The following is a 24,240-nucleotide window of genomic DNA, read 5'->3' as shown; positions in this document are numbered from 1 at the left end:
AAAAAGCAGCACACCCTAATGCCTGAGCATGAATCTGTAATAATATATCCTTGAATTCAATTTTCGGTTTGGAACGTTGTTCCTGACGTAGACCACCTGGAAAAGCAGGCGAGGCGAATTTCGGTTGAATAAAGACATTCGTAGGGAAAATGAATACATTCTTGGTAGGAAAAAGTTTTCCTGACCATATAGCGATGGAAGTCTTGGAAAATAACGCGTTTTGCTTTCCCTCTCATTCACACGCGTCTCTATCATGTCGTAAAGTAGATTTGGAAATCCTTAACTTAAAGTAAAACACGCTTAATACATAGTGTCAACAACAAAAATTAAATAATAAATGCTTTAATAATCGAAGTTACCTTGCTATTTCGTTCGAATCCATCATTTTGGAGGATTTTAAACTCTTTAGATGTTTTATGAGTTTGAATCTCGCGGCTTAATATTTTTGGTTGGCGCTTTACCCGACAGAGGTCGCAAACAAGCCTCAGCGTCCCTAACGCATTATCCTTTTTTAGCCCTTCCAAGTTATTGTTTCTCGAGTTAATTGAAGTTTTAACGAGCGTATTAATGGTATTTTAAACGAAGTTCGCATCTTAAAAGGTTCGAGGTAATAATTGACCATAATTAGTTGAAAAAACAAATTCTAGTCGTTCTTGTTGCAAAGAAAGAATCCAGTGAAATGCGCTGATGTCATTAAGCCTTGGTAATAGCAATATATTTTCGTCAATTTAGGCAAAATTTACCCATTTTATTTAGATTAAAATTTAAATAATATTTTTAATAAGCAAAATTTGTAAGCCTAATACAAGTTTCTGGCTTGAATTGTTTAATTAAGTTTGATCTGGAAGCCAAAAACCAATTCAAAGCGTTGAAATAGACATTAAAAAATAGGTTCAGTTCAAAGGAGAGAGGTCACCTAGTTTCAAGGTCTGTATACCGCTTTGACCTAGTTTAGGAGAAACGAGCTTTAGGAGAAACGGGTTTTGGAAGTACTGATAGCCACCCGTCGAGAAAGTCGGGGGGGGGGGGGGGATGGCAATGATTGAAAATTAGGCTTAGCAAAAATCCACGATGGCGTCGGAGCCGCATTAGCTAATTATGCAATTTCAATCAATTTAAATCGGTTTTAATTGCAATTAATGGTTGTATCATTTAAAAAATAGTTAGATTAACTGATTATGAGTAGAAATGGAGCAAAATTAGGTAATTATTTTCGCATATTTAGATATATTTTTGGAATAAAAATAATTTTTCCAATCTAACATTACAATGAGGAATTAAAATAGCTTTTAAATGTTGAATAGCGTAAATATTAGTTAGATAAACTAATTCTGAATAGAAATTAACCAAATTTGGTAGTTATTTTCAGATAATTAGAAATATTTTTCGAATTAAAATAATTTTTTCAACTCAACATTTATTATTTATTTTCAGTAATGCAAATTTTGGAAGATAAGACTAAATCAACATGAAACAAGGGAAGGTGGATGAAATTAGATCATCTAATGAACAGTACAAATAACTACCATCAATCTCAACCATCTTGTGGCTCAACTGCCTGACAATTCAAGAATTGGGAGTCAGCTGTTCAACATGCTAAAACCTGTAAGTACTGTTACAATTACCTCTCTTAGGGAACCATTTTGGAGGGGGAAGGCGGTCTTAATGTCTTTTAGTTCCTTTGTACCTGTTGTGTTTCTTTAATATAATAATAACACAACTATTAAATTAATTCCAACTCGTCGATTACTGATGATGTTACAATAGTTGGCTTTCTATTTATACAATACTGTTATCAGCTAGTAGACTTAATAATAGGCCAGTTTGGTTTTTTTATAGATAGCGTACCCTCAATATTTTCAATAATTATTTTACATTATCATCAATTCAATTCAGTTCATTTTATGATCCATCCTCTTCTAGTTCAATTTATTTTGATATTGACATATATTACAAGTTAATCTAATTACCCACCGCCAATTTTCAGTAAAACATGCCCCCCCCCACCTCAAAAATAAAAAAATTGATCTGATCTGAACCGAGCAGTCTATTTTCGTCTGATTTAGTTACGACTTTCTTTAAATTTTTCTGGTAGGGATGGCAAGTAAAAAAAAAAAAAAAAAGGTCCTCTCGTAAGCCTAACTCATTTTTATAGTTTGTACAATTTGAAAGGGGATATTTTTAAGGGTGGTTTAATTCCGTATTATAGGATAGCTCTTTCGTTTTTTATCTCTCTCTCTCTCTTTTTCCTTGGCTTGGGTTCCTTGGGTTCCTCCAGCCTCTTTTAACGTCTTCCCCAAAGTTCCTGGAGGAATGGAAGAAGACGGTTGAGAAAGATTGTAGTAGAGCCCATTGCCGCATTCGCTGATAGTGCAACTATCTTTCTTCTCTCTTTTCCTATTTGAAAGCGCCCCCATGCTCCTATAGCGCGTCCGCGACCGAGACTGTCGAGGAGTTTTTCAACTCTTAATTATACCGACTCAGCTCTTTTTTTTCCTTCCTTCCTTCTCTACTTCCCACACGCTCTCTAGTTACTACTTTTTTTCTTCTTCAACTTCTTTCTTGGGTTCTCTTCGGTTTAGCAGACGCTTTAAATATGATAGTGTATTTTTACGGACCACTGAGATTCCAATTTTCGGAGTAGTTCTAATACGTTGAATTTTGTAAAGAGCTAGGCCCTAGTTTTACGTACGTACGGACCTAACTTACTAACGACTCAAGATGGTTCATTAATTTTATTTTTTCTTTGGGGGGATATTTGATTCTGTAGACTGATTGAAGGGATACTAAAATTGTAGGCTTAGAAACCCGTATTTTTTTTCCTTAGGAAATATAGGGAATTTTTGGTAACATTTATGGGTATTTGAGCTTTTTAGCAGACGACACGTTTTTTTTCTTCGAAAATTCCAGTGAATTTGATTGCACAAAATAAATTATGTTAAGTTATATTTTTATAATCTTATCATAACAAATTTTATATTATACCAAAACATAGACGTAAAATTTAAATTTGTTGTTTATAGATTTATCTTGTAAACAACTTCACTTTCAACTTAGTAAACAAAAACAACCTACTTTCCTTTGAAATTCCAAGTACTTTAAGAAAAATCTCTATACATTTTAGGCAATGTAAACAATGTTCGGAAGTAGGCTAGTCAGAAGTTGTCAAATATTTCGGTTAAATACGTAGCTTAACAAGGTACAGCTTGTATATTTTCAACTTTTTTTTATTTTGTAAACTTCGGGTTAATCTGTTTCTTGGAGTATCCGCGTATACTTTTCGTTGTAACGTTTCGTGTCCCTAGTTCTTTGGCGTACACGCGCGCCGTATAAGGTTTCTTTTGGGCATAGATAGGTTCTCTTTACTCGGCTGTCTAAGGCACTATAGGCGTATTTATCGTATAAGAAAACTAGGGTACCTCTGGGGTCCCAAAAAGGGAAGGCTGCATAAGGAAGGTTTAGGGGGAGAGAGAGAGAGAAAGAAAGGTACGTAATATATCCTGAGACGCTGGCCATCTGCAGGCCGATAGAAGGATATAAAATATTGACGCAACTTGGGCCTTTTGTTTGTTTAAGGCAGCCTTTCTAGCCTGATCTAATGAATACAAGATGTTAACGCGAGCCGCCGCCTCCAGCCCTTCTTAACGCATAGTTACTTGACTTAAATGGTTTGGGGGATTATAGTTCAAATGCACCACCTCGAGAGAAAAAAGCTGCGATACCCTTATTTTTACAAACGGACGTTTACTCCTCTATAATAATAATTCTCTCTGTTCCGGAGCCCTGTTTACTGGAGATGATGCTTTTCTAATGTAGTAGTAAATCTTTAGTAGTAAAGACGCTTGTAAGCTTCCCCTGGATTTAAAACTAAGAGTTGGTTAAGTATTTCTTCTCGGAGTCCCGCGTTTCGAGTTATATAGCCAACGGCTCTTTAGTTTTTTAGTAACGAAAACTCTCGATAGAAGGAACTAGGATATCATTTTTCTTTATGGTTCTCTTATATAGAAAAAGAGAGGGAGGGTATATCCCATTTTCTCCTCTCTCTCTCTCTCTGTTCCTCTTCCGTTATTTTCTCTTTTCTCTTATGTATAAACAGTCGTTAATAATAAATTTTTGAGCAACACGTTGCGTGTTTCCTAAAGATTGACCTTACACCGCGTTCTTATACGTCCATACTCCGCTTTTTATATCGTTTATCTTACTGATCTGGGAAAGACGATGAAATTTTTAAGTGACGTTTATGGTTTTCTTTTTTCGTAAACGTAGCTTGGGAGTTTTATTGGCATCAAAATACAGTTTTGATGATAGGCAATGTATCATGGCTATCCTGATTATTACGCTTTAAGAAAGGCTTAGAATAGTATTTGGCAGAATGACAACGTGTCATTAGAATTCGGGCTTCTGACTTGATTTATTGTTAAATTAAATGTTTTAATTAAAAGCGTGGATTGTGGACAAATCCACTTTGAGAGATTCGTCACGTTTTAAACATAATATTAGTTATTAGCTGCGGGTGATTTAGGCTCTAATTAATAGTAATCTCTTCAGCTAGGATTCGAGGAACAGTGAGTGAGTGAGAGAGAAGGGTCCATCCTTATTGCCGTGGCTTCATGGGCTTATCGTTATCTAGGAGTAAATGTAATAGTGACGCTCGTGGAATCCGTTTTGAGAGAGAGAGAGAGAGCCAAATCTAATCGAGATTATTATTGCCATCGATGTTTTTGATTCTATATATATATATATTTGGTCTAATCTCTTGACCGTATGAAGCGTTGCTATCCTACTCCTTAGGTTTAGTATGAACGTTAATAAGTTAGCGAGAAGTTATGAATTTTCTCACTTCATACTACTGTTAGGCTCACTTCAACGCGAGAATTTGTCAGAGCTTCGGTTTAATCAATTGTTTGGCACGTAATAAGTACAGCTAGGGTATAGCGATCTTTTGGGGGGCGCCCCTTTATGGCCCACATTTGGCCTTTTCCAAATGTTGGAAGGTTCCAATCTATGCTGTCATTTCGGTTCGGGTTAGACGTTGGTTTATTCCCGGTTATCCTTTCACTGTCAATACAGATTGGTTTATGAGAAAGGGGAAGGTCATAAACAGTGTCGAAGCTAGCGCCCTTAAACCTATCGCTCGTTAAACGCTAGAATCCCATTTTGGAAGCTGCTGGCCGGATTTTGCCAACGGTTTGTTTTGGGAAGCTTCTGGGCCTTGGCCAGCTGCCGGAGGTTTTCAGTTGGGATCGTATAAAGCTTAAAGCGATAGATTTTATACCTCCAGCCGGGGCTATTAGAAGCTACTAACAGTCGTAAATCCCCTATACCTCTAGCCAGATTCTACGCCTTCGCTAGGCCCCCACCATACCCCCACCCCTCCTCCTTCCAGCGCTTTATCTTAAATAGTAGCAGTTTATATCTTGACCTTTGCCTGACCGGGCCACTCTTGACCAAAAACCCTCAGGCCAATAGGTTATATAAGAAATTCCTTAATCGAAGTAGACATAAATAGTGCCTTTCTAGATTGAAAATCATCTCTCGAGGAACTATGCAACATGTTTAAGTTATTCAATATATCACTTTTCAGTAATATCTTCTGTAGAGCCTGAAACACTGGGAGTTGCCACTTCACTATCGCGTTCTAGTGATAATTCTCAAATCAATGTTCATACAAACCTGGAAAACTCGGGGATATAAATAGTTGACAAAAACACAGGGAAAACTCGGGGATTTTTAGTGAAATCCAGGGAAATCAGGGTTGAATTTGTGAGGTTTGAGTAAGTTTGCTCTGAAGGGGTTGCTTCAATTATAAAAAACCACTCCCGTTGTTATTACTCGATATGGGAAAAAACCTGGAAAACTCAGGGAAATCGGTTTTCCAAAAGTTGTAAGAACCCTGAATATTTATTGGCTTTTTACTTATAGTTTAATGTAATTATTATTGTGATGTTTAGCTAAAATCGAGGAATTAATTTTAATTTCAGGTCTTTTTTGGGACTGAATGACGTCACGATGGACATTTTCTAGGAAGGATGACGTTTGGCCATCAACGAGGGATCAAGATTTGGGCGGTCTAGTGCACGACTGAGCTGCACGGAGGGTCGCGGGAACCAAACAGTTCTATTATAAAGATCTTAAATGACGTCACTATGGTTCCCGAACGCGTTTCTTTTTCGCGGTATTTTTAAATCGGGTTGCTTTAACTTTGCGTGAACTTTGACTTTTGTGGTGCGGTTACATTTGAACTTATCTCCAATCTACGAGGTCATCGGGATGCCAAAAAATAGTGGGTGAGTACGTAAATACATAAGCAAACTTAAGTCAGAGCGCCGCGTCCCATAGTCCTTGTCCCAGCTGTCAGGCCAATTGTAACTAGCGAGCAGTACCAAAATGTTGCGCGCGCATTAACAAATTTTCAGGTCAAAGCGCAGCGTCCCATAGACCCTTACCCTATAACGCGCACATCTGGAAGTCACGTGATCATGTCACCTTGAAGAGGCTGATCAAGGTTAATACGGTCCTACCTGGAGGATGGTGTGAAACCTAAAAACTGTCAATCGTGAACTTACTATTGAACATCAAAATACGTCCGAAACGGTTAAAAAAAGTGGACACTAAGTCGCGTCGCGGGTTAGTTTTTGAAAACAAGTTTAGTTTTGTGAACTTTTCGCGTGATTGGTTAGCATCGTGTTTTTTTTGTGTGTGACATTTGTCACCATCGTTGGATTCGATCGTCGTTAAAATGTAAGTACCCGTTTTATTAGGTGTTTTTGTCGCTCGCTTTGTTACGTCACTGTGCTTTTCGCGTTATTTGGTTATTAATGACGTCAGACATCGAAGGCCCGCCTTGGGAAAAAGCCTGGAAAACTCGGGGAAATCGGTTTTCCACAAGTTATACGAACCCTGTCAAATACTAGTTGGCGTTTTAATAATGCAAGAAACAAATTCTGCTTCAAACAATTACAATTTGAATAATATAGATATTAAATCTTGCATTTCCGTTTTTAATTAAGCGGGGCCCCCACGTGACCTTTGAACTATTTGTTTAACTGGGCCCCTTGTTAATAGAAGCTCGCGTTCGAGTTGCACTCCCCGAAAAAGGCAATTAATGTCCTTCGTCAAATATTTACGTTTAATTTTTAATCCCCATCAAGCTGGTTTAACTAGGGCGCGCGGGAGGGGCCCTCCGATAGGGTTGACTATAGGGCTCGATCACTGCCGCAAAACTAATAAACGGAGACACTAGGTCGCCTTTACAACTAGAAAATATATATCCACTATGGTAGGTAGATAAGAATCTTGACGAAAAACCGACGCCAGCCAATTCAAGCGTACGTCAATGAGCAGCGAAGGGGTCACATACTCAACAAGCGACCATTTTTATAATTTGTTTGCTTAACATCGTTAAGGGTTATAAATCACAAAAATAAACAAAAACCTTCATCGAGTAAAATTATTTGATGCCTTCCAAGAGTAATCCACCCTTTTTCGTGCAAATTTAATTATTTTCTTAAATTCAGATCTACTTGTAGTACTTTTAACTTAAATATTAGCTCAAATTTGTTGGAAAACTTGAATAAGTCGTTCCCATTTATGTTCAGATATACTTTTTCCAAACTTGTCCAATGTTTATATTTTTGACATCATCCTATTTTAAGCCAAACATAGCAATTTAACGTTATAATTGTTTGTTCTTTCTTCCCCCCCCCCATCTCTAGAAATCTCGTTATTTCGCTCCTCCCACAATTCCCCGTATCATTTTCCTTCATAACTCAAAACCTTCCCTTCTGACGTTAAGTCTCGCGCGCTCTATACTTTGACAATTTTCTTTCGACGTCTCTCTAAGCAATAGATCTAGTGAAAACGCGGTTCGATCGACCGTTTCACTCGTCATCGAAGTCAAAGTTCGGAGGGCGTTATACTTTTCATCGGGTGTTTGGTCAAGTTGGTCACGTTGAAGAAGTACGCGGTTAGAAATTATTCCCGCTGCTGCTGCTGGTGGTGGTGGTGCAAGCCGGCTTGACATGTTTAGGTCAACGACCAACCCACGCCCTCTTATCCATTCCGGAAAAATTGCCTCCTTCCCCAACCCCGCTTCTTTGACCTTACATCGTACGTATAGTAAGAAGAAAAATAATTACAGACCTAGCCGCTAAAGGCGTTACCGTCGCGCGGAACCCAGAAAAACAAGTGGGCAATAATAATTGGGTACAACCCGGCTTTTATATCGGGATATTTTCCATACTATATTTGCTCTTCTAGAAGTTCATAAGTAGAAGTATTAGAAACTTTCCTCAAAGCGACATAGAGAACTTGCATTTTACCAGAGAGAATTTTGTTCCATATCCGTTCAGATTAGTGTGGGGGTAGCTTTTACTTCTACTGGTGACCTTTCACCTCGAGGTATACCTGCTAGCGGTGGTGGTTTTTCTCCCATTACGATATCTGGGGAGGGGAAAAGGGGAACCGTTTTTTTTTTCGATCAAACTCTATCCAAGCGTATATAAAGCCGGTCTGGTGATCTCTCTCCCTCCGTTTATTATATATTGATCCTATAGGATTCGACTACCCATAGATTAGTATCGGCGGTGCGTATACTAAAATACTTTGGTGGTGGTTCGGTCCAACCTTCCCCCGATTTCAACGCTAAAAATGAAATATCACTTAAGTGGAATTCGGTGTAAGCGCTCCACCTATATTATCGTTAACGTAATTCAGGGAAAAAAAGTATTTCCATATATATTTTATCTACTTTTTACTAAATTATTCAATAATATTATTAGCACTCAAAACAGAGTTTCAGTACTAAATCAGAGAAAATAAAAATTAGTTTTGATATTTTTCTTTATTTTGCAAATCGAAATTAGTAGCTTTAGAATATGCATTTATTTAATCATTCTGCAAATTTTAAGCTCGGAGCAATTTTATATATAAAATTATTTTACAATTTCACGTTCCTTTTGGCAATTTTCCGAAGCTGCGGAACATGATTAATTGCCGTCAAATTAAGTCAATTAGCAGTCAAATTATACACCTGACCGATTTCTCCTTTCGAATTTTGATCTACTCTCAATGCTTTAGTAGTAATTATTTATTGTACTACTAGTACATCGGTGTTTCCAAATATTGTTTGAGCCCGAAATTCATTTTAATATATTCATTATAAATATTATAAGATTTCGGGGAGTGGTGGTGGTGGTGGTTTAATTATTATCTAATTCAACCTCGACTAAACATTTTAATTAGATTGGAGTTTCTCATTCCCCGGCTCGAATCTGGTTGCGTCCTCTTGGGGGGTCGGCCTTTCCGGTCACGTGATCAATGAGGGAATCGTCTTAGTATAAAGGCGATGGATGCCGGATTTTGGAGAAAAGCGGGAGGGGACTATAGGATAGAAAATTAGGGAATGGTTTCCAGCTCGGAATGTACGTGAATAGTGTTAATAAAATTTGCTGCGGGATGCGGATTGGAAAGGTCTGCAGGACGCTCTCTCGCTCTTCTCTAGCAGAAATTGAGAGTACACGGATTCTAGAGAATGAGATAGGGAAGCTCAGGAGCAGCCAGGGATGGTGGAAGCCGGGATGAGGGGAGGGGAGCTGGGATGAGTTTGAAATTTTCTCTCTCATTCTCTTAAGTCGTAGCGTCAACAAACGCTAAAATGCAGAATTAAAGTGCCCGTGTAAATTGCTTAATCTACACTCCGGACCCCTATTTCGATTATCGGGTTCCTTAAACCCACCCAGCCCCAGCGCACCCTAGACTACCCCGAGCTCTCCCTGGAATTGCCAAGTAGGCACGCTCGCAGCCTTTAAATTAGTCGCTCTAGCTAAGAACTTCGTCTAGTGTTAATGTTTATTTTCAAGCGAAGTGCATGGTTCCAATGCGAAATTTAAACCTCTACTTTTTCAACTATTTTATTGTTGAAAAGTTTTCCTTTGGAAGAAAATAATAATAAAACTGAAACAACTATACTTCCAAAATCTTGAGACTTCTTTTTATAGAATATCATACGACGTTCTAGTTATTATAATTGGATTTACTTCAAGTTTTAATCTCGCAACTTCGTTGTAAATTTTCAAAACCGCTGGTTGGTCTATTTGGCCTGTAAATTCCCGAACGATGCGCAAATGTGGCCCCATTTCGCCTGACTTAATACACGTATAGCGGCAACGGGGGAAAAGGCTAAAATTTTCCAACTGAGATTTGAACAACTATATCAACTGTTTTAATTTTTAAATTTTTGCCCCCCCCCCAAATGGGAATATGCGTGGGAATTGCGCGGAGAGGGAAGCGGAAGTATTGTAGCAAAATCTTATTTCCGCAATTTTTAAGTAAAGTTCAGTGGTACGTCAACAGAGTAGCGAATATACCAAAAGTTATTACATTAAATGTATAATTTGAATGTAAACGAAACCCGCAATTATTTTATAAAGTTTCTGAAGATTGCCAAGTACTTCAGTGGTTAGCTATTACGAACCCAACTTAATGCGTAATTATAGGGAATAAAATGTTTGTTTTTATTATCGAACGGTTTTGATATATATAGTTCCGTTCTTTCGCCATAGGTGGCGTTACGGTGTCTAGCCCTCCGCTTCAACAATTACAGCATTGGTTGCCTATCTAGAGTAAAATTGTTGCTTAAATTCAGCTCTATAATGTTTCTCTATTTTCAAACCGTTCAGGTTTAAAAATGTTCAACTTTAGCTGCGAGTTTAGAAACTCCGTGATCATGGAAATACTGCAGAAAAAACTCAGTACATGGGAAATTGGGTTGAAGAAGAAAAAAACGTATCCGTTTTTGCGCTTATCTCGCGTTATTGCGTTCTTCCTAATGAAGTCCTCCTCAAAGTCTTAAGCTTTAGTTTTGGGGAGCTTAAGAGACTTTTTTTACACCTTTTTATTGGCAGCGATTCTCTAAGATGTAAAAGTAAATCCGCGTAGACTCTCGAACGAGTCAGGCCTATTTCTTAAAGGCGTATACCTCGATCTCTCTTTTTCTTCTTCTTCTTCTTCTTTTAGAGAGCGTAAAGCTGTATTCCCCATAGCGCGAACGCGTACAGATCGAGACGAGTCTTTTGGAATTGGCGTTGATTCCGCAATAACAAGATCCCGAGGGGATTCGAAATAAAGCTCGTGCTGCTGCCCCAACTTCTATCCTCGGGGTTAAATTAGAAAAACCCTCTTGGTTCGCGTTTGTTTTTAGCGGCTCTTGATACCCAAAGCTTTCCAGACATCAAGGCCGGATATACTATACTTTTATTGAAGTATAGCTCCGGTAGATTGTTTGCGCTTTTCTCTTAAGTTCCGCAAACTCGAGACAATATTAACTAGAAGTCTTTAAAACCGACCCCCCCCCCCTATCCGAAAGGGTAAGAGCCCCTCCCTGGAATGTATGCCTTTCTTATTATATACGCTTTGGTTTAATTTATTTCGTGTTTTCGCGAGGTTCTGGAGTACTCCGATTACTTTCAATGGTTTTTACTTTTACCTATTGATGGGAAAGTGGGTATTGTTGCGTGGTTTTAATCCTAGCTCTTGTTATTGAGCTGCTTGATGATTGTTTTTTTATTTGTTTGCTTGCTTGAAAAAAAAAAAAGAAAAAAAGATCCAACAGTATTTACAAAAAACTCTCATTCGGAAATTGGTCTCAGATCCCGAGTAAACAAAATCCAAGGTTCTGTATTTCGTAAATTGAATTTTAAGCTACAGTGATTTTGACTCAATTCAAAGGGAGACCGAACCGATATAATTATCTAAATTTATCTCTTCATAAAAAATTAGGATTTTGGAATATTTATCCCTCCTTTAACAGAGAATTCCATACACGTATTTTTTTTCTTGGCCCAAAACATCCTGAAATTAAAACGAAAACATTTCTGTATTGTTTATACCAGCACAAGTAATTATTTGACGAAACTCTTCTGGGGTTTGTTATAAACAAAGACCAAACGTTGATTATACTGGGAAGTAACGGTTGACCTTGGGTTTGTGTAACCCGTATAAACATTGTTTGGTACGTTGCTCGATCACGTGGCAAAAACCCAGGAAATGATATATTCGGAAGTTGATTAACTCAAAGGCATCTTCCTCACCCCGGAGAAAATATATTTTTGCAAATTAACTTTGCGTTAGTCTATTTCTAATTTTAACTTATTAGGAAACATCGGTCTAATTAAACCGCGGTTCCTTCCAAGAAACTAGCGTCGAGGATTAAGAAACTGGCTTGGTTTTTGCGGTCGGCTTAATACTGGACCTCCTAGCTCCATGCAGTATACCCCAATCATTGATAACATCTGGCTTAGTCAGTCCATAAGGCATCGCGGAATTAAGCGGAAGTTGAGAAGGGGAAATGTAAATGGTTATTTAGAAGCCATCATTTCCAGCCTTCTACCGTATTCGGGGAGTTTTATCGCCTGGACCAAAGGGATACCAAACTATACCCGTCTTCATTAGGAAGGATCTTGTAAAATAGTTATCAGCTCGCTTCTCTTACGTACCACGCTTTATGTTCCACCTCGAGAATTCTGTACGTAATCTAACTCACTGAATCATCAGCTTTTTCCAATGCGTTACGTAGAAACGGAAGTTCGGAATGTGAAGTAAAATCGGTTCCACAGTAGCGTCAGTTTTCGTTCAATTTCTACATACCCCACGATTTACTAAAGATATTTAGCATGATCTATGCCCAAGGTTAGACTTTTTTTATAAATGAACTGAACCGAACTGAACTGCTGCCACTGTTATACGCGCATTCTAGAAAAGGATTCTTAGGTTTTTCCTTAACTTATGGGTTCCTCTGACATCATGATGTTGAAAATTAGCGCTGGTATATCTCCCGGAGAGATAAGTCGCCCAAGGGAAAAGGGAACACTGCTGTGGCGTGTGTGGGGGAGGAGAGGGGGCGGGGCGCCGAATGGAAGCTCAGTATACCAAGAAACGGATTATTGGATCTTGGCATGTCGGATTAACGTCAATATCGTTTTATAGCCCTAGGGATAATCCCGAAACGCTGCACTACATCCATCGCTACTCCGAACTCGCTCGCTCTCTTTTCCCTAGACTTTTCTTATTTCAGGGGACCTCTGTAAAATAATCCGACCGTCCTTTCAACGTAAAGGCATTTTCCCTTGGCCTTTCCTATATAATCCTTAATTGGAAAAATTAACTCCAGGAACCATGTAGAAACCACGATTCTAAAAACAACGCGAGTAGAACGTAGTATGTGGCGTAAGAGTTGCGAGAAACAGAAACTTCCTTTATTGGTTTTTAATTTTTCAACTTCCTTCGACTTGCTTCTTAATCTTAATCGTAGAAACTCAGCGAGATCAAATTCGTCTCTATCTTCTTCCGCTTTTTTGGGCCTTTCTATAACGAAAACTAAATTCTCCTCCTTTCTCTTTAACACAATCTCTTTACGCTTTGTTATCTAGTAAAGTATAATAAATCAACCGCTTTAGTTATCTTATTTGTTTTATTTCGTAAATAGCACGCGTCAGGTTTTCTTTCAAATCTAATTACCAAGTCATTCCGCCCCCTCCCCTCCAGGGAATGTAAATATAATTTAAAAGCTAAGCTTTATAGTATTATTATGTTAAATGTTAAATAATAGAAGTTGTTTATCCTAAACAAACGTCATATTTTGGTTGGTAGGAAAATATCAGAGTATATTACAACTTGGGATGGAATTATATTTAATTCTATTAGATGTAGCAATTTTCACGCTGTATACCCAAATAAGAGGAAGTCGTATTACATTAACAAGATAAATATTATACAAATGAATGTTCATCTTTTTCGACAAAAGGTCCTCGTAAATGAAAACATTTCTAAGTTATTATTTCATCTTTTGTCAAGAATATCGCATCATCATTAAATCCTTGATAGAAAAATATTACGGGATCCCTCCATTCCATTTGGATGGAACCTTTTGACTTTTTTTTTTCTTGGAAATTTTAAGTAACTTCGGAACCAATTTGCTCGTTCCGCATTTAGTAACCGACTTCCGCGTATTATTTCCTTAATGACATCCTAGTTTTATTCAGCCGAGGGTTAAGAGAGAATACTGAGCCTGGGTGGGTAGATGGAGATGAATTTTATAGGAACAGAAAAAAAGAGGTTCGCATGATTCCATTCTCTTTTTACTTATATATGTACCGGAGCTAGTAATAGTCAAGCGAGTTGCTCCGGATAATTATTTCCTTCCTCTCTTCTAATTTAAATTTCGAAAATACGTTTGGATATCTTCTGTGCCCTTTCGTGCACAGCCCCCCCTACACTCCCACATACATCCCCCATTTTTAAAATAGAAACAAGATGGAGTAGGGATGAATTTTAGTTTGGGATTACATTTGTGAAATGAAATACTTGCAATCAAGTTAAGCCTTTTTTATTTAAATTCCGCGCGTTTTTAAGGTCACGTGATTTGTGAATATGGTCTCAGTACAATGAACCAGAGAACTCTTCGAAAATCGTAGGGGTTTAAAACTAAGATAAAAAGATGGGATGAAAATGAAAATATAGAAAGGGTGATTTTAAATATATATAACCATCCCAATATCGCTTGTCCCTGAACAGAAAGGTACAATAACGCCTTATTTATCACGTTGAAAATACATTAACAAAATAATAATGGCGCGTTATGGTATACTGTAAGCTATAGTAAGTACTTTGCTGCTCTAATGGCGGATACGCGTCGTTCGACCCGCCTGCGTGACCCCCTTATTATTATTTGAAGTAAAAAAGGAAGGGGGTATAGATGCGATGCGCGAGGCGGTATTAGGTTTCATGGCTTGTAAAGATATTTAATGGGCTATTTTTTACGCATTTTTCTGCTATCCGGTTATGTTACGTACACTAGCTGTTCTTACAACCTTAGCTCAATGTATGAAGATTTTTTTACTCCGTAGAACTTCGTTCTTCACCCTCATTTCGAGCTCGCGCGTTTAATGGACTGGAAAAAGAAATAGACAAAAAACTGGGGCTCCTATCTATAGTGTACGTTAACTCGTAGCGGAAGATCAAATTTCGAAGTACAATTGTCAACTAGTCCTTACCCTAGCGTTTCAATTTGAAAGAAAAGATATATTTTTTTTAGGCTAACGAGCCCTAAGCCTTGTCTGAATTATTTTCTTAAATTTCGCGCGTTTTGATTGTTCATCGTGTTGTCACGTGACGATTTGGAATTTGGCGCGAGCTTGAAGTTTCCACGTGCTGCATCATGCGAAAGGAAGGTAGCTTAATAATAAGTTCTTTTAAATTATGGTCTTTTGGTGATATTTTAGTAGTGTAGGAAATGAAAGCTTATTCAGGCTGCACCCGTTATAAGTCTTTTAAGCTGGCAGAAGGCGGTATACGCGTATTCAGATTAATGTCTGAGCTTTCACTCGACGTTCCCAATAGACGGGGCTATATAAATGTAAGGAGAAATGGCCGCCTCGCGATTGCTTTATGCTCTGTTATATATGTAACGCGTATGAGGAAGGTTATATACACCCATAACGTTGTACTATACGCTATTTTCAGTGGGAAATGGGCGGATAGGATAGTGGTAGGGAAGGTTGTATGTAGAAGATACCCTTATTTATACATTTCCTTTTGCGCCAGGCACGCTTCTTAATGTAAACTTGTATTGATAGAGATATCCTATCCCGAGTCGTGTTCGAATCTGCCTTTTGATTACGACTTACGTAAAAATTCACTTATCGCCGTATTTTCTCGATACATAGTAACAAAAATAAATGCGACGCTTTATCCAATTTCTTTGTAAAATAAAGAAACATCTAATATTAATTTGAACGAAGCTATTTCCCCTGAAATACGGGTTTCGTTCGGATTTCGGAATAAGATGTACATAAAGGTTGACATTGGTTCGAATAGGAGTTAGTGTTTTCCGTGTGTCCAACTCCAACGGTAGGAGGAGGAAAAAGAAATAATAGGGAAACATGTGTTTGCCATTCCAACTGCTCGCTTGGTTGGACTCCTTTCTAAAAATGGGACCCTAGTAATAGACTATCCCCTGGAAGGAAAAAAAAAAGAATCCCTGGCTCAAAGAAAAGGCAAAACCAAGGAAAAGAAGTGTTCGTATCTCTTTCCCGGTTTTGAATTGCTAGCTACATCCAAAAAAACCCCTCTATTTTATAAAGTTAGAAGTTAATATCGCGAAGACAATTTGTTAAGCCTAATTGCTTTGAATTTTAAAATTTCGCGCGCGTGCTCTATTTCTCGAGGAATGTCACGTGGTTTATGAAATTACGCGCGGTTTTAACAAAATTCTTTCTCGTGGGATTTACGTCTCGTGGTGACTACGTTTGAATATTTGTTAAGACAGGGTTTTTAAAAGTTTTACTTCAACTAACGAATGTTTGACTGCGTAAGTAGGGAACAAGCGAATCGCCCATTTTCCTAACTGACGATAAATAGTTTTTTCTCCTCAATAAATAAAGAAACCGCCTCTGTTTGGTATCGTTCTCCGTACACTTCTCTTTCATTGGGGACTCGGGAAAGATAGTAGTATTTTGGCGGCACCACTATACCCATGACTTCAATTTCACTGACTAACATTGAAATTTATTTATTTCTGGTGTATTTACTCTTTTTCGCTAAATTTAATGTTTGGCCTTTGAATGAAAACTCATTTGCGTATTGAAGGAAAACTTCGTAGCTACAACCCTAATTTCAGCACTTGGCTTAAGGAACATTTACTTTTTATAGTAATAAATTATTCCATTTTAGGTCAATATCAAAATTTATCAATTTATCAATTTATGTATTCGGTTGAGGTTTATTTTTTTTTTCAAGCAGGAGGTTAAATTCACCGTCAAAAACTATTTAGATAAAAAATGAAACATTAATATATCTTTTGCACAGAAATATAGTTTCTTTTTGTATGAATGTTATGAAATGAAGCAAAATTGTATATTATATTTAATCATTCGAGCTTTCTCCAAGCGATGATATAGAGGAGACTATGTGTCTCCGCGTAGCAACTACCCTAAATTTGAATGCAATATTTCAATATTCTCCTTTATCTATATGAATGTAAAGGAATGAAGAAAAAAAAGAAATCTCTCTTGGCCAACTCCTATTGAAAAGGTGAAAAACGTGGGCAGAGACTATTGCCAGTTCAGTTTAACCGAGTCAATACGAGTATAACTGGAAATGAATGGCGAATTAAGGGATTTTCATCCATTCGTCCAGCCTACTCTTCATTATATAATTTAAACTGAACAAACTGTGGGAATCGCGGAGGGGGAGGGGGAATGGCTTAATATCTCCGTCTTTTAGGACTCCAATATTGACACAAGTTCTCCTATAGATTATTGCAACCATTAAAGGGCGTTGTATTTTAGTATTTACCCGCAATGTCAATAGAAAAATCTACTTTTCCTTAGATTGAAACTCTCTATACTTCCTTTCATATTTTTGCGTAATATACTGTACCGAATTGCAGCCTTTTAAGAGACCAAATTTCCATTTCGAAGATCTATAATTCAATAGGACCTTAGTTCCTTTTCTAAAATGTAACTATGTACACGTTCCGTGTTTGCGCACCGGCTTAGGATGAGTAGGAATTTGAAAAGTCCAGGAAAACTATTTTATCCCTAGGAAAATATGTTTTGGCTCTCTCGGATACTAGTAAAAGTAGGTTAATCTGAAGTTAAACATTAAATTTTTGTGAATGCGAAGCGTCGGCAGAGCTGAGGGGAAGATGTTCAAAAATTGGGAGGAAATTATGTTTCAAAATTCAATCTTATTACGAAGCCATTTGGAATGATAACTTTGCGATAATTTACATCTGGTACTATGTTTTAAAGGAAACGACTAGGCCTAAAGGTTTTGCAAGATTGAGGTTCCCAAGGTTTTAGGGCTAGAAAGTCTATGTCAGCGTTTCCTATCTGGCCGGCTTAGAAATTTATTGTTTTTTAATACGGACCAGTCAGTTTCAGCCGCTCGGTCGCTCTGTTGGTCCGGGAGAAAAGAGAAGAGAGCGTCCAGCTAGATAGACATATTATACAGGGGAAATTTCGCTTAGTACGTTAGGCATAGTACATATTCAAATTCATTCGCGTTCACAATATAATTAAGGCAAAGTTACCAGGGATTAAATGTAAATAAACACCCAAGCTATCTTCCGTATTACTTGGATCTGCACGAATAAACTACGATATGATATTCAACAGTTAAGTTCACGCGCGGAATACAACGCGCTTACGTTAATGGAAGTTCATTGTCTGTAGTGATACACTCGCATAAATGAGTTTTTAGTCTACAAATAGAGTATTTTACTTCAAAATATGGACCTTCGATAACAATTTGTTCTCGTTCAAGTCACAATCTCGTGCGACTGCGAAACAAGCGTAAAATGCTCGGTTTTCCTTTGACTTTGGTCCAAGGTTAAACTGAAAATGTTTTAAAGACATAATCATACTTGTTGAATATTCAGGCTGGAAATAATTTCAACGTATTAAGTCTGTCCACGGGGCTGAAGTGAATGGAGTATAGCGTAACCGGGTGTATATTTTAGCTTACAAATAACCTAACGTATCGTCTTCCCCTGTCATCTCATCATTCAATTTAAGTACGCGAAACTATTAATAGTGTTCCATAGACCCGAGTTTCGATAACACGGTTGGTCCACCCCTAACTCTAATGTTATATTTGAAGAAAAATGATAACTAGGTTAAATGGATTGTTGCAAAAGGGGGGACGTAAATACATAAATATATCTTCTATGAAACGTTAGATGGAGCGGAATAAATCCTTAGATTGAAAAGCGAGGATGCGCTACACCATGCTGGGGGAAAATAAATATTTTTTAAAAATTGTCTTGAGAGATTGAAGTTAAAAAATAAAAAAATAAAAACTCGATCTTTAAAACTCTTCCCTCCTAAAGTTTTAACAAGGAAAAATTTACCCGGAGAAAATGGTCTTCCTTTTATCTCCAACGGGGTTACAGTCTTGAAATTGGGAGAAATTTAGGTTTAAAAAGTATGTTTTTCTTCGGGGGAAAACTTGGGTATTCGGATTGTAATGTTGGTATATATTTCCTTCCCCAGTCTCGGCACCGTTATGGATGTTGTTATTAACAAAGATTGCGTTCTTTATACCACCATTGATATCGAAATGAAAAATGGCCACTTCGGGGAAGTGAAAAGGGGGCCGCCGCGTATCCCCTGCAGAGTAAGAGAGTTTCAGCTTGGACTAATGTATCTACGCAGGTTTTGTGGCTAGTGCAAGAAAAATTTCAAAAATTGCTTTAAATTTTTTTAGAAGGTCACGTGCTTTTTCAGTACATTTAGAGCGTAATTTGGGCTTCAATTTGATATCAAAAACGACAAAATCGGTTAAGAATTAAATAAGATACGGATTTAATAAAAATATCATACACCGGTGTATTGCGGGCTAGAGTTTTACAGGGGCCGGTAGGAAATACATTATAAGTTTTGCCCCTATAAGTTGGCACTCCAATTTTTTTTAAAATTTCCTTCAAATTGTTTTAGAATGTTACGTATTTTTTCAATACATATAGAGCGTGATTTGGGATTCAATTTGATATCAAAACCGATTAAATCGCTTTAGAATTAAATAAAATGCGATTTTTTAAAAAAAAATACACTGGTGTATTGCGGGCTAGAGTTTTACAGGCGCAGGTAGGAAATACATTATAGGTTTTACCCCTATAAGTTGGCTCTCCAAATAAAAATTGGTAAAGTAATTTAGGATTAAGGAAATGATAACTGGTCTCTTCTACGGTTAATTTTGTCCACGTTAGGGCACGAGAGAAATATTGAAGCTAGGTCCTTTTGAAAAGATACGGGGCTACTAGTACTAGAAGCACGGCGGCGGTGGCGGCGATTCTTTGGAAAAGAGAAGGAGGATTGAACAACATTAATACGAAATAGGGTACAAAAGAAAACCGGTGGGTGGAAGAGAGAGGGGGTATGGGTTTGGTCTCCCCTCGTGATAAGAAATACTCGGAAAAGGTCGGATTTTTAAAAGTCCTCCTTTATTACTCTTCTCCCAGAGCTCTAGCTTTCTCCGCCGCTTTAGAACTATACTCTCTCTCTTGCTGTTTTGAGCGTTTTTGAAATATCACTTCCCCATTCTAAAAATATAATTCTCTTTGATTTATTCATCCCCGAAATTTCATTAAAAGCTCGTTGCATTCAAAAATCAATGATTAATTTGCTCGTTCCTCCCTACACCACCGCAACGTACACCGCACCGCCTTTAAAAAGCGCCCGAGCTACTTTTGCAAAACTAATATATTTCAAACTGTTTCTCGGTTTAACAGAAAACCAGAGCGTAGGGTTCGGTCTGAGGAAACAGATATTTTATTGCGGAATTTTTCATTGGGGTTGCTTTGGTTATATTTTAAAATTGTTACCATCGTGTATTACATCATTCGTTATTATTAAATTTCGGTTTACAATTGGGAGGTGATTTTTCTTTTTTTGCGCCGCTTACACTGGTGTATCGCGGGTTAACGTTTCTACAGGCGTTGGTAGAAAATGTATGGATAGTTTGTCCCTATTGGTAGGCTTCACAAAGTTTATTTAATTATTATTATTATTATTATTTTAATTAGTTTTATTCCTGTAGAACTGAATTAATTGTGTACAGCCAGCCACATCTAGTTGCGTTCTTCTGACGTTATCTTTTCAAACGTCAGTTTTGGCTTAAGCCTAAATTCGTGTTCTTTTTTATCTGGTTTTTGTGAAAAGACTGAGGAACGGTCATACGGATGGGGGAGGGGGAGTGAAGGGGTATTTCCTTCCTCTGTTCACTCCCCCCTTCCTTTAAAGAGAAGACATTTTGGTCCCTCGGCTATCTTCTTTTCTTTATTCTTATTTCACTTAAAGGATACTGTAAGCCTAAATCTAACCCTAGTTTTGTTAAAGGGATACTTAAGGTCAGAAATTACATATTGCTTGAAACTTATATCTGTACACACTTCTCAGAAAAGAGTAAATAGGTAAATTAGCCTACCTTCAGTTTAAATACCCAAATTATATACAATTCCTACTACAAATTTTAAAATTTAATGGTGTTAATTTAGGTATAGCAAGTTTTAAATGGATAAATCGTGTACCAATGTCAAAATTTTGGCCAGAACGTTAAATTGCATCAGGAATATGATATTGAACCCTGAATTTCAAACTTACACGTATTTTAAATTATCTATATGATATGATACATTAACTTTGAGATCTAATTTGATGTTGTTAGCCCCTTGAAGGTGCTAGATAGTCTACTAAAGGATCTATAGATTCCTTTTTAGAGTACTGTACCCTGAACCTGAAACGTATCGTACTCGAAAGCGTCAAAGAATGGTAAAGATCTATCCACGGTGCATCTATAGTTGGTTTGGAGGCAGGGTGCATTCGAGGAGTTTCAGCCAGTCACCAAAAAATAAAAGTTTTCTCTCTGCTCCGACGCTTGCCCTTCCCTTACGTATCGTTGCTTTATATCCAAAGGTGACGCTTCGAATTTTGAAGGGTCTACCCAACGCTAAAGAGATTGGGGAGAGAGAGTCGCGTGGCGTTCACGCGGATATTCGGTCCACTTAACTGTCGCGAATGAAGAGTAAACTCGATAACGCCTATGCCGGCTAGATGGATTTGAATTTGCCGTAAGTTCGTTTCGTATTCGAGTAAGTTGGGTGGATTGAAGGAAGATTCGAGGCATGGAGGCGATAGGAGAAGCTGCGGAGCTAGGAGTTTGATGTGTCGAGCTCGGGGGCCCCAAGGGGTACTTCATCTTTCACAATACCGTCAGAGGCGGGCGGGACTAGACCCCCGTGGGTTCCCCCTAATGCGTAGAGTGACTAGTGGCGTTTCCCCTGGGACTAACCGATCACTAAAGTCGTCGGTGAAATTTCGCGCCCCAAGCTCCCCTATACAACCAGATCTTAAGTAGAAAGTTATCTATTATGCTAGGGAGGTATATTCCATCTAGGTTTTGCGGTATATGCCCCTCGCGCGCTCTTTTTCCTACCGATCCATAATAATATTATAACTCTTCCCCAAAACCTTAATTCAATGCCGACTGTATCGGAAAAGTCGCGCCACTCGCTCCTAGCCCCAGCTCTTTTCTGACGCTTCTTTGCCTATATTGAGTGAGATTGGCCACGATAAATAATACCTAGCTCGCTTTTTACCATATTGAAAACTGGCAGCTTTCTAGGGCGTGGTTTTAGACTTCGTCTGCTAGCATTTAAAGCCTTTGTTATTATTATAACGTATTTAAAAGGGGTTTTAATTTTCTTCGACCATTCTGTATCGTTTACTACATTTTTACTTTTCAAGATAACCATATATCTACTGGAGTTTTTCTGTCCCTTAAGTTTGATTCTATATTCAAACGGGGGAGTGTACCATTCCGCGCAGTTGATAGTAAAAATATCAAACATTCACTTTGATAAAATCGAACGTTGAAAGTATAAAGATAAGTTTTTTTTTTGGAAGAAGGTTCGCGTATGAATCATTGGAAAACGCTATCTTTTATTGCCATTTTATTTTCCTGACTTTCCTTCATTTGACTCGAATGTATACAATCTCTTATGGTTTCCTTTATTTTCTAGTGGTGATACGCTTTATTGGACGGCTGATGTTTTTTGGGAATGGTCACTCTGAATGCGGAACTTTGTATAATCATAACGGAGAAAGGTAAGAGATCTTTTTTTAATAATTTAGATTAGAACAAGAATTAGGCCTAGAATATTTTCGAAAAATAGGTAAATCCAAAGTCACGTTATACCGTGTTTAACGAGTGATTTGTTATGAGGTTTTTATACGCAAACATGGGAGGATTTGTTATAACAATTTTTGACAGGTTGCTTCTCGTACGTGTCATATATTACTCACTGTCAACAGGTGTCAAATATATCAAACCATTATGGCGCTACAATAATACCCCTCTTTAATTGTAATTCTCCAACCTTTTCAAATCACGAACAAGGGGTTCATTTGCATAAATTTTATGAAAGATGCCCCTCGAGGGACATCTCTTTTCTTCCCAGATTCTACGACGGTACTGGCGTATTTAATCTTAAATGTTTGCCCAAAAAGAGTTATTTTTTACGCACGCGAGTTGAGCTTAGCTATCTGGCGGGTGCCCTTGTCACGTAAGATGGAGGGTCGTTGCTTGACCTCGTCTATTTCCTCCTCGAGCGAAGCGCCAGCCCTCGCTAGCTTTCCCTTTCCGTTGCAGTGACGTAATGGAGCATGGTGGGGAAGTAGTACGACGGATTTGGCGGGAAACTAGGAGTTTGGCCTGGCTTGGCGCGCGCGCTCTCCGAGACACGAGAGGAAATTACGAGGGGCTATGGCCCCCGCGTGGTCGTAGTACTACAGCGACTACTAGCGCCGTACTACCGGCGCTTTCGCGTCTGTCAGTTACGCTTTTCGCCAGAGTAAAGATTCCTTTTTGTTTCCCTTACGAGCCACGAGGGGGAGCGATGATAAAATTAGTCTTGTTAGTCGGGAGTGTTTTGTTCTTTGGCGCCCGCGCGATCTCTTCGGCTCCGAAACCATTCAACTGCGAAAATGAATTTACGCCCAAATTGGCTTTAAAGATCACTATGGCTGAACCTTCTCTCTCCCCCCCTCTCTCTCTCTTCCGCCCTTTGATGGCGCGTGCGGAAGTAAACTGGAAAACTCTTTTGATGAAAAATTCCTACCTATTTCGGGATCTCTTGATTCTGTTAAAATCAAATCATTGTCCAGGGAGATAATTCCCATTAACTTACGCGCTAAATACCTTTTGATGATGAGGTAATTGAAGGGTTTAAGATATTTAGGGACACACTGTTGAAAGGCTTAATTGGTTTAAAGTTTAACGCGCCCCTTAATTTGAGGATAGTGAAACTTTAAATGAACTAGGTGTAGTCGTTACTGAATGACCATCATTGGACTGTTAGGGAGGGACTCTTATGGTTTTTAATTCTGCCAAGATTGGGTTTATTTTTATCCGAACAACAACAACGGCGCCCAGCGACAAAGTCGACGAGTAAACAGTTCTACGAAATTTTATTTCTCGCGCAGTTCTTATAGCTTAGGGAATTATCCCAGCTAGTATAGTAATTGGCGGGGAAACTGCACGAGATTCGTGTTTCGGGTTTTGAGAAGCGAAGGGAGTTACTATATACATAATAAACTCTCATTACTGAGATCCTTGATGGGAAAATCTCGGGAGCGGAACCGATATGTTTACTCAATTAAGAACTATTTCCAAATATACAGT

The 24,240-nt window shown here is 38.1% G+C and overlaps 1 protein-coding gene across 3 annotated transcripts in view; it reads left to right on the top strand.

Annotated features, from left to right (window-relative positions):
• Positions 1-473: 473 nt before the first annotated feature.
• The window catches only part of Reph (Regulator of eph expression), a 312,486-nt gene continuing 288,719 nt past the window's right edge, over positions 474-24,240 (top strand). The window contains exons 1-4 of one of the 3 annotated variants that reach the window (XM_089841098.1): positions 474-607; positions 1,435-1,605; positions 5,982-6,741; positions 22,580-22,664. The gene's annotated coding sequence lies outside the window, so the exon portion shown is untranslated. Of the gene's footprint in view, positions 704-1,051; positions 1,204-1,434; positions 1,606-5,981; positions 6,742-22,579; positions 22,665-24,240 lie in introns of those variants that run through there. The other 2 variants (XM_089841079.1, XM_089841088.1) reach the window with 2 other exon arrangements.

This window comes from Phalangium opilio, unplaced genomic scaffold (genome assembly GCF_054372755.1).
Source record: "Phalangium opilio isolate 3A_F unplaced genomic scaffold, DU_Popi_V2 ptg000003l_1, whole genome shotgun sequence".
Taxonomy (NCBI): domain Eukaryota; kingdom Metazoa; phylum Arthropoda; class Arachnida; order Opiliones; family Phalangiidae; genus Phalangium; species Phalangium opilio.
The sequence above is the reverse complement of the archived record's forward strand: the minus strand, read 5'-3'. Positions and strand labels throughout refer to the sequence as shown.